Genomic DNA, 11804 nt, shown 5'->3' with positions numbered 1-11804 from the left:
CGGGCGGAGGCAAGACGCGGGCCGCGGCGGCGGCGCTCGGGCCCGAGGCGGCACGGGGCGGGCTCGCGATGGGCCCTAGCGGGCTTGGCGTCTGGGTGGAGACAGAGAGAGAGGTCGGCGGGGCTGACGTGGCGGGCAACGATTGGACGAGGGGGCGGCGTACATGACAGGCGGCGAGGGAGATTTTTGTCCGGCGGCGCGAGGGGAGCGGGCTAGGGTTTGGACTGCGAAAATTTCGGGGGAGAGGCACATATATATAGGTAGGGGGAGCTAGGAGAGTCCAAATGAGGCACGGTTTTCGCCCACACGATCGTGATCGAACGACCAAGAGCATGGAGGGGGTTAGAATGGGTTTTGGGCCAGTTTGGAGAGATGTTGGGCTGCAACACAAAGAAGGGGTTTCGGGCTACGCGGTTAACCGTTGGGGTATCAAACGACCTCCAAATGGCACGAAACTTGACAGGCGGTCTACCGGTGCTATGCCAAGCCCGCTTGGCAAACCTCGGCCATTCCAAGAAAGTTGAACATGTTAGCTTAAATAATCTCCATTTGTTCCTATATTATCACTTCTATATTTACTCTTAACAAATTGTAGAATAAATGCAATGCTTATGAAGAAGATTCTCTGGTAAACTTCTTGAATTGTCTGCCCATCAAAATGGAAAATGGCTTTATAGAGCCGGTCTTCATTACTAACTTATGGTCCTTCTCGAGCCTTCAAACTTTGTTGTGTATATGTGTATTACGCCCAGTTATCTCACGGGCCTGTAATGGGCCAATAGTCAGCTTGGGCTAAAATATATCCACGAAGATTACGGGCCTTTAAGAGGCCGAAAGTATCTTCGGCCTACAAATAGGCCCACATGTACCCATGGCCATTAACAGGCTGAAAGTAATACCGGGCCATATCAAATGGTACTTCAAATGGGCCCCCTATGGGGCCGAAAGCACAGCGCCTGTTAACGGGCCATATCATATATGGGCCATAATCTGATGTGGGTTGTCATTTGGCCCAAAATGTGACAAAAATCTAACGGTCGAGAACTTATCTAGGCCGTATTTTGGCCCAAACCGTGGTAGGCTATTAATGGGCCAACCTAGTAGAATATGACAAAATCGTGTGGGCCCTTGGCTGGGCCGGCCTTTGTATCTTAAATGGGTTACTGTTGGGCCCTGCCACGTGTCTAGGTAACATAGGTGCGTTCCCTCCAATGTACGGATGGCATCTGTCCCAACGCTAAGCCGACACGTGGATCATCCGGCGAATGAGAATTTTACTCGTGGAAAATCTCCATTGGTCTGAGATGTTAATGGTTTACCGGATCCAAACCAGAACCTGATAGCTTAACAGCGACCCGTTAAGTCCACATACTCAATCATCATCTCTTAGTCTTTCATAATTTCTAACACTTACGCCATACTTATGAGATTAAAGCTTCTATCAAACACATAGAAAGACAGGGGATTATAGTTTCGCTCCCAACTATTTACCTCAAGGGTAATATCAACAATAATAATTGATGATCACCTACAGCCAAGTGGATATGTTCGTCTAGATCTTTCCCCAACACATAGTGCTTGCTAAAAAGAGAAAATACAAAAGGAAGGGTGAAGATCACCATGACTCTTGTGTAAAGGTAGACGATACAAATAAAATATAGGCCCTTCGCAGAAGGGAGCAGAGGTTGTCATGCGCTTTTTGGTTGGATGTACGCAATCTTAATGCAATGGAAAGTCACTTCATATTGCCGCTTGTGATAGATAACTTTAGTATCCAGTCTTTCACTTTTATTTCTTCCCCATCACTAGTTCGTATAAAGTTTATTTTCCTCACACTAAAAAGTCATACATATTCCGAGAGCAATTTTTATTTCATGCACCGATGACAACTTACTTGAAGGATCTTACTTAATCCATAGGTACATATAGTGGACTCTTATGGCAAACTGGGTTTAGGGGTTTACGGATGCATAAGTAGTATCTCTACTTGGTGCGGATTTTTTTGGCTAGCATAGGATGAGAAGCAAGCCCAACATGTTGGAGGACCCATTACAATATAACTTCTATTCGGAAGTAAGGGAACATAAAGCATTACATTGTCTTCCTTTTCCAACAACACCTTATTAGCATATAATATTTTTGACTGCTCAGAATCATAAAAGATGTCCAAGATAATATATTTATATGTGAAACCTCTATTTCTTTATTACCTCCTATTAATTGCAACAATGACCAATACTATGTTTGTCAACCCTCAACAAATTTTAATCATCATACTTATTATATGTGAAGTCATCACTCTCCATAAGATTATTATATAATCTTTTATTTCTTTTTGTTCTTATTTTTTCCCAAGATCAAAGCAACAAAGCAAAACCCTTACTCAAAACTACTCTATATTATATAACTCTCAGACTCAATTACATACATAGATCACAAAGCAAAAACTTAAGACTAGATCTTACTAAAACTTTTATTCTAGTACATCAAGATTAAACCAAAAGGGTCGAACAAAGCTAAACAATAAAAATAAAGATGTGATTCTAATACGATACCGGGGCAACTCCCCCAAGCTTGGCACAAGCCAAGGGGAGTGCCCATACCCATGTACTCAAGTCTCCTTCTTCGGTGGTGGTGCTGATGAAGTTGAAGATGTGGCGGAGAGCTTCTCCAACTTACATTTGAGGATGAAACTTTCCTCCCTCAAGTCATCATTTTCTTGCTCAAGCTTCAATATCCTCTTGCATAATGCCGCCTTGCTTTCCTTCAGAAAACGAGACGGAATAAATTGAATCTTAGGTTTTCCTGATCCGTTCGGGAGGCTTGACTTCTTGAACTCCACATGCATATCCCCTGGTTGAGGTAGGGCTACATCATCTTTCTCTAAGTTCACATCTTAGCAGCAGCAAAAGAAGTGCTACTGCTAATTAGCGGTAGAGCGGGTAGCAAAAGCTCGCTACTGATACAAATTTAGCAGTAGAGTCTGCCGGCAAAACCGCGCTGCTACAAAAATCGACTGACAGTACCCACCAACCTAAGTTTAGCAGCAGCACGGTGTCAGGACACGCCCTACTGCTAATGCAATAGTAGTAGCGTGCTTTTTACTCCGGTCGCTGCTGCTAATTTTGAAATTGGCCACACGGTTGGCCCCGCTTATCAGTAGCGCATGTGAGAAAAGCGTGCTGCTGCTACACTGTTATCAGTAGCGTGTTTTCCCACCCGTGCTACTGCTAAGACGCAGCACACCACCACCTTTTCTGACCCGTCCACCCCTCCCCCATCTCCTCTCTTCCCTTTCCCCTACCTCCCATATCCTCCCTCTCTCACTCTTCTTCTTCCCCAATACTTCTCCCCCATTTCTCTCCCTCTTCTACCTACCTTTCTCTCTCTTCCTTAATCCTAGCTAACTACACCACCTCCATTAATGCATCTCCTTTCTCTTTTTCCTTCCTCCTCCACTAGTTCAAGTTGTCTCCTCCCAAATTAGCTAGCTAGGTAGATGTAACATTTAGTTAAGTGACCTATTTGCCCCCTAACTAGATCTATCTTTGTCAAGAACAGCTTTGTGCACTTTTGATCTCCCTACATCATCATCTCCACCGTGTGCTTGATCTCGAGATAGAGGTGATTAAAACTTTATGCTTTATCAAAATGGAAATATGTGTATGTGTGTGTGATATGATAATTGGGCGATATGATGGAAATTGTGTGTGTGGCATGACTTGACGCCAAATTGTGCTTTTGAGTTGCCTATGTTTTGCCGAAAAATTTATTTATTTCCATTTCGACGAATTCCAGGCCAACTCTAGATCTATATGTCCTATTTTTAGGGAAGGTCATGCCGAATTTTTGTATGACTTTGATGCATGAAGGCATTTTTATAATCAATTTGTTTATTATTATCATGAAGACGTTCATGATGGTCAGTGGAACGATGGTGGACAGGTGGTTGTGGTCGGCGGTGCAGGACATGAAAGAAAATAACTGGACAGAGGTTTTATGTCCGTGTCGAAAATGCAAAGGAATAGTTTGGCTCGACCCCTATGACGATGGTCCTGTCGAAGCGCACCTGCTCATGACTGGTTTCATGGATGTCTATACTCGGTGGATAATTGAAGATGAGGATGACAATGTTGAGGACGCCGACGGGGCAGACAATGACGACACGGGGAAAGACGAAGAGATGATCGATAATGGCGGCGGGGAAGAGGCCAGAGATGGTGGCGGAGAAGGGGCTGGACGTGGCAAAGGAGAAGGGGCTGGACATGGCAGCGGAGAGAACATGGACTCCACGCAGCACAGTTCATCGGTACTAAGTTCAATCATGCGGAACCCTCATGTTCAAGCACTGCTTCGCAAGGAGACGAGTATTGAGAGAGCTGCTTCTAGAGAGGAGGCTAAGCTAGAGCAACTAGTGGTATACTCAAGAACTCCATTGTATGATGGTTGCAATCCTAAGACCCACTTGAGTTTCACGCTCCAACTCCTGTAGACGAAGGCTAAAAACATATGGACCGAAACTAGCCTCGATGAGCATCTCAAGTACCTAAAGGATATTCTTCCCGCGGGGAATCTATGTCCTACTAGTGTTGATGAGGCCAAGAAGACCGTGTGCCTTCTTAATCTACTGCACGTTAGATACCATGGATGCATCAACGATTGCATAATTTATCGGAAGGAGCACGCAGAAAAAACAAGTTGTCCGGTGTGCAATGCTTCTCGATACAAGAAGGCCGGGAAGAAACGTACCCAAAAAGTTGTATGGTACTTACCTATCACTCCTCGTCTCCATCGGTATTTCGTAGATCCCAAGGAAGCAAAGCTAATGCGCTAGCACGCGGAGAGGAAGAAGCCCGACGATGGAGATGATCTGAAGCTGAGACACGTCAAGGATGGAAGCCAATGGAGAGCGTTGAACAACTTATATCGGTATTTCAAATGTGATGCAAGGAACATCGTGCTCGGCACGTGTACCGATGACATGAATCCATTTGGCAACCAGAACACCAACCATAGCACATGGCCCGTGTTTGTATGGATGTACAACCTCCCCCCTGGTTGTGCATGAAGTCGAAGTACATTCACATGAGCATGCTTATTCAAGGGCCGAAACAACCAGGAAACAACCAGGAACGAATATTCCATTTTTGTTGCCTTTCGGATGTTTTACGCCACAGACATGTGTTTGAAGGCCGAAGAAACCCTGTGCACCATACTCTACTTGATCAAAGGCCAGAAGGTGGACATGGGAAAGGGGGTGATAATGAACCCCTTGCAACCCATGTTCCACAACCAGCCGATCCCCGCTGGCACTTCAGGGTTAACTTGTCCAGTGTGAAATCGGGGCATGAGGATTTGCCTCCTCCAGTACAGCATGTGGGAGAGGATGACGAGACCCCGCTGCGGATTGGAAGCTGCAAGGGTAGGGTGCTGCTATGGCTGAAGAATCTTATTCGTCTGGAGCCGGTCGAGAGCACACCAATAACCACACATCAACAAGCATTTGCGGAGACCACCACCCCGCCTACGCAATTACCAGCTCCTGTAGTGCCGGGTGAGAGCGGCGGACGACGTGATGAAGGGGGTGCAATAGTACTGGCTGATGTAATCGGTCCTTTAGAACAGGGAATGGATGATGAGACGGAGGTCGACCCAATGGCTTTCCTCAATACAAACGCATATGAGTGTGACTTAGATATGATGAGTCAACCATACGACGAATCGAGCTATCAACATGCTCATGAGGATATGGATGATCTGCCCGGGCAGAAAGGTCGTAGCAGGGATTGCAAGAAGTCTCTCTTCATGAAATCCTCAGAGGACACGCCTGAAGATGCCGCCTCAACATAGGCTCAACTAGCCGGGCGTCGTACAATGCTTAGCCCGACAACACTGGGGCAGGGGTTAAGGAAGGATCTGGAAGGTGTGCCCAAGAAAAAGGAGAGGAAGAGATCGGGGAAGATAGGTGCCTCCAAACACGCGAGAGCACATAGCGGCCAGACGATGGATTCTGAAGAGCATGTACCCGTGAAAGGTGCGGCCATGTTCCATCTCACGGGCGAGCCGATGCTACTGCCGAAACTGAGGCACTATCAGGGGATCTCAGGAGACTGCACGACCATGCACTGTCGACTGAGAAAAGACTACTAGCCTCGAAGGATCCAGGATATCCAACATACGCACCTACCGTGCCTGAGGGGAAGTGCTACATCGACACATGGCCCACGAAGTATCACACAGACATAGAGTATCTCAAATGAGCAAATAAAGTTTAACCACCAAAGCAAGAGAGAACAAAAAGCAACACTCTCTCTCGAAGCCTATGATCTATACATTTTTCTCCCCCTTTGGCAACAAATTACCAAAAAGTTCATACAAAATGCAAAGTACTAGATCGACTCTCAGGCTTGATCTTTAGGTGGTGGTGGTTTTGACTCTCTTCTTCTTTTTATCTTGACCAGCAGCCTCATCTTCTGACTCAATAGTAAACTTCATGGTTTCTCCAGTGGAAACCTTCCTAGGTTTGGAAGTGGGTACCCTTCTTGCAGGTGCCTTTTTCTGCACTACTCGCTTAGTGGCTGCAGCTGACCCATATTATTTCTTGACCACCTTCTTCTTGGAAGTGGCCTCATCCTCTACTGCCACATAATCTTCATCCTCAGATTATGAGGTTTTCTTCTTTCTGGCCCTGGTGGTAGCTTTAGGCAGATTGCTTGGGGTGCTCCTGCTGCCCTCATCTGAGGTACTAGAGGGACTAGTGCCCTCACTCATCTGAACCTGCTGCTCTTCCCTCTTTTGGTTGTCACTTTGATCAGACATGTTGCAAACACTGACTGTTGACCCTGTGAATAGATGTAGATGAGATAGAGTGGATGAGCATCACAAAATGCAGAGGTTTTTGCAAAAGAATGACTCAAAAACTTAGTTTTAGTTCTCCACAGAAAGCATTTCAGATCATTTGATTTGCAAACTCGGTGATACCGAAGCAGCTTTCGGAACCTAAACTAGTGAACTCGGTCAGACCGAGTCACAGTTCGGTGGCACCGAGACCGCTAGGGTTTCACAAAGTCCTGAACTCGGTCACACCGATTTGCAATTCTCGGTCAGACTGAGAATCACTTGTGCAATGGCATTCGCCAAATTGGTGGAACCGAGTTCGGCAACCCGGTGGGTCCGAGATGGTTTCGGCGGAAACCTTACCCTAAATTTTCATTTCACTTCTAATCTAAGGATTGTTTTGACTAGATAGAATCGTTTCAAACGTGGCAAGAATCATAATGAACACAATGTGCTAGGAATTGGACGGGGATAGCACTATGATCGAGTCCATACCCTAGCTTCACGATGAACTCACTACGGCGGCAATGACGGGGGTGAATTCCATTGACGGCGGCAGAGAACAGCGACAGGAGGCGGCTGGCGACGAGGAGACGATCCGGAGACCCTGGAGGCAGAGCGAGCTAGGCGCGGGCGAAGAGGTTTGGATAAAGTTTCCAAATTTATGCCCGTGAGTATATATATAGCCCGACCCTGTCGGTGTGACCGAGTGGAACAACTCGGTGGCACCGAAATGCATAACTGTATACAGTTACGGCATCTCGATGTGACCGAAAGGTTCAAATCGGTTGCACCGAGATTGAAAACCTAGATCGAATTAGTGATCTCGGTATGACCGAAATGGAGGAATTGGTCTGACTGAAATGCACAAAGAAGTTTTGGAAGTTTAAGTCTATGACGAATCGGGAACTCCGAGTGCTCCTCACACAGAGTGGTTCGAATCTGACTTGATGAAATTTTGTGATGCAGCATGGATAGAGTTAGAGACGAGAAAAGCATAGATAGCTAGAGAAGGTTCTTAGGCATTCTTGTCCATCCACTTGGCAAAAGAAAAAGAAACCAATCAATCAAAGCAACAAGTGGATGTCCTCGAATGAGTAAAATATGCAACCAACATGCTCACACTATAAAATGGCAAATGAAATATGTGGCAAAGCATGCACAACCAATTCTAGCATCTATCAAGCAATTGGCGATGACTAGGTCATCTATGTATGAGTATATTGACTTAGGAGTCAAATGAGAACATTTGATCATAGGTCATACTCATCGTTTAAGCTCAAGTGGGGTTACCACTTTTACATAATGCATTGATGTGTTCACACCATTAGAGTTGCTTTGACTCAATTCTTAGAGTTAAGCTCCCCCTAGATGTGAGATCCCCCCTTAGAAGGATAAACTAACCTTGGGTTTTGTCGATGATGACTTCATGTAGGTGTTGAAGATGTGGCTGCTTAATGTTGATGTAGATCATTTGGAGCAATCCCTTGGAGTGAGTTGCACTTTCAATACCTACACGGGTTAGTCCCACAAGGAACAAACAAGGATATCCATAGACAGAGTGACGCACACACAAGATGATGTCTATGAAAGCATTAGGTTACCTTGTCCCTTGCCTAACCAACAAGAGGGTTTGTGACTCCTTGAACTAGTGCAAGATGTGGAAGTTGATTGCACTTGTTGTTGCCAAAATTATATGAGTGAAATATGTTGGCGGAGTCACCCTCAAGAATTCTCTAGTTCTTCTTCTTCGGGATCCACATCATCTTGATGGGAATCCTTGGAGTTGTAGTTGTACTTGATGAAGTAGAGCTTGATGTAGTCTTGGGAACCCACTTGACCAAGGCCTTAGGAGCTTCTTCAAATGCATCAATCTCCTCTTAAAGCTTGTCCTTGCCTTTTTGCTTGTGGTCTTGTGGTGGAAGATCATATTGAGCTTGTGTCCCCTTGAAGGAAGTAGGATCATATTGAGCTTGTGTCCCCTTGTTCTCTTGTTGCGGAACAAATTTTGTCTTGGGGTATTGATCTTCTTCCCACTCAACTCCATTGGCATTGAACTTTCGTTCAAAACCAACACCTTGGTTCTTCCGGTGCCTTCCTTGCTTGCGTACAATTTCCTCAAATTGCTTACTCCCGGCAAGGCTCTTGTAAACACCTTTCTCTATAATTCCCTTCAATAAGCTATTTTATTGCTCAAGTGTAACTTGGCTAAGAGAATCATTAGTGGAATCAAGAGAACTACTAGAAGCAAAAATATTTGATTTAGCATGATTATTGTTACTACTAGAGGAAGAATCCTTCTAGTTCTTGTTAATGGACTTGACTTGAGGCATGTATGTGGATAAGAGTAAACGCTTGGCAATGTAAGAAGAACTTTTCTTACGGAGATCATCATTGATTGCCTTTAAGAACTCATGCTCTTGCTCAAGGTTGAGCTTTTCAAAGCGTAACTTCTCATGAGTCCTTAAAAGTTCTCGATGATCTTCTAAGATAGTTTCATGAGCTAACTTAAGAGTGTTTAGTTCTTTAGTTAGAAGCTCAATCTTCTCCTTATCATTGTCATTCGTTTTATCTTGATTATCATGATTAATTGACGTTTCATCATAGTATTCATCACTAGAGTTGTCAACAAGTAAATCATCATCACCTAGCAAGTCATCTTCATCACTATTGAAATCAACATACTCGGGATGTGTTACCTTTGGGCCTTTAGCCATGAAGCATCTTCCAAGTCCTTCATTTGGTGAATCAAATATGTCATAGGAGTTGGTTGACACAAGTGCTAGACCGGCAACACCTTCATCTTGAGTATATTCGGAGTCGGAGTGATAGCTTCTCTCAGAGTGATTGTCAGAGTCGGAGCCGGATACCCATTCACCAACATGAGCTTGATGTCTTCGTTTTGTGTAGCTCCTTGATGACTTGTCCTTCCTTTCCGAATCCTTGCTTCTCCAGAATGTTCTTCGTTCATAACGATCATCTCTACTCCTCCTCTCTCTTGGTGGTGATTCTTCTCTTCTACTTCTCCTCTTGGGTGATTCTTCTATTCTTTTGTGGGGTGCCGTACACTCATTGGAATAGTGTCCGGGTCTCCCACAATTGTAGCAATTACGCTCTTGACTAGAAGATCTTTTGTCATTGTAGGACCTTGACTTGGATCTTCTTTCTTTGCTTCTACTCTTGTAGAACTTGTTGAAGTTCTTCACCATTAAGCTCAATTCTTCATTGAAGGTTTGTTTCTCACTTGATGATGTGGGGGCTTCACATGAGGCTTTGTAGGCACCACTTGACTTTTTGTTAAGTTCCTCCTTATCCTTGAGTGACATCTCATGAGCAAAAATTCTTCCAATGACTTCCGTTGGCTTGAGATCTTTGTAATTTGGCATCATTTGGATCAATGTGCACATGGTATCATATTTTCCGTCCAAAGCTCTTAGGATCTTCTTGATGATGAATTTGTCGGTCATCTCTTCACTTCCTAAGCCGACAATCTCTTTTGTGATCAGAGGAAGCCTAGAGTACATTTCAGCGACACATTCACCATCCTTCATTTTGAACTTGTCAAGTTGACTTTGGAGTACATCCAAGTTGGATTCCTTGACGGAGTTGGTACCTTCGTGCATATCAATCAAAGTGTCCCAAATCTCCTTTGCATTCTCAAGACGGCTGATTTTGTTGAATTCTTCGGGGCACAATCCGTTGAAGAGGATATCACAAGCTTGAGCGTTGTATTGTACCATCTTCAACTCTTCCGCACTAGCTTCATGGTTTGGTTCTCTCCCATCGAAAAATTCACCTTGCAAGCCAATACACACAATAGCCCAAATAGCGGGGTTATGTCCAAGAATATGCATTTTCATCTTATGCTTCCAACGAGCAAAATTTGTACCATCAAAGTAAGGACCTCTACAGTGATAATTTCCCTCTCTAGACGCCATACTCTCCTAGGTTATGAAACCAAGGCTATGACCACCAAAAGCTATGGAAATCAAAGCAAATGGAGACCAAAGCTCGGATACCACTTGTAGGATCGAAAGTATGTCTAGAGGGGGGGGGTGATTAGACTACTTGACCAAATAAGAACTTATCCTTTTCCCAATTTTAGTCTTTGGCAGATTTTAGCTATCTAGGCACAAGTCAAGCAATCTTAACACAATTCAAGCAAGCATGCAAAGAGTATATGAGCAGCGGAAAGTAAAGCATGCAACTTGCAAGAATGTAAAGGGAAGAGTTTGGAGAATTCAAACGCAATTTGGAGACACGGTGATTTTTGAGCCGTGGTTCCAATAGGTGGTGCTATCATACATCCACGTTGATGGAGACTTCAACCCACGAAGGGTAACGGTTGCGCGAGTCCACGGAGGGCTCCACCCACGAAGGGTCCACGAAGAAGCAACCTTGTCTATCCCACCATGGCCGTCGCCCACGAAGGACTTGCTCCACTAGTGGTAGATCTTAACGAAGTAGGCGATCTCCTTGCCCTTACAAACTCCTTGGTTCAACTCCACAATCTTGTCGGAGACTCCCAAGTGACACCTAGCCAATCTAGGAGACACCACTCTCCAAGAAGTAACAAATGGTGTGTTGATGATGAACTCCTTGCTCTTGTGCTTCAAATGATAGTCTCCCCAACAATCAACTCTCTCTCACAGGATTTGGATTTGGTGGAAAGAATATTTGAGTGGAAAGCAACTTGGGGAAGGCTAGAGATCAAGATTCATATGGTAGGAATGGAATATCTTGGCCTCAACACATGAGTAGGTGGTTCTCTTTCAGAAAATAGATGCTGGAAGTGTAGGTTCGTTCCGATGGCTCTCTCCACGAATGAAGAGGAGGTGGAGGGGTATATATAGCCTCCACACAAAATATAATTGTTACACACAACTTGCCAAACTCGGTGGGACCGAATAGGTAAACTCGGTCAGACCGATTCAACAAATCTAGTGACTGTTAGGATTTTCGATGGG

The 11804-nt window shown here is 44.7% G+C and overlaps 1 long non-coding RNA gene across 3 annotated transcripts in view; it reads left to right on the top strand.

Annotated features, from left to right (window-relative positions):
* Positions 1 to 7628, top strand: part of LOC123108697 (uncharacterized) — a 15378-nt gene extending 7750 nt beyond the window's left edge. The window contains exons 2-3 of one of the 3 annotated variants that reach the window (XR_006452034.1): positions 1054 to 1056; positions 7615 to 7628. This is a non-coding gene — a long non-coding RNA (uncharacterized lncRNA). Of the gene's footprint in view, positions 1 to 370; positions 375 to 1053; positions 1057 to 2931; positions 2945 to 7614 lie in introns of those variants that run through there. The other 2 variants (XR_006452040.1, XR_006452028.1) reach the window with 2 other exon arrangements.
* The last annotated feature ends 4176 nt before the right edge of the window (positions 7629 to 11804 follow it).

This window comes from Triticum aestivum, chromosome 1B (genome assembly GCF_018294505.1).
Source record: "Triticum aestivum cultivar Chinese Spring chromosome 1B, IWGSC CS RefSeq v2.1, whole genome shotgun sequence".
NCBI classification, from domain to species: domain Eukaryota; kingdom Viridiplantae; phylum Streptophyta; class Magnoliopsida; order Poales; family Poaceae; genus Triticum; species Triticum aestivum.
The sequence above is the reverse complement of the archived record's forward strand: the minus strand, read 5'-3'. Positions and strand labels throughout refer to the sequence as shown.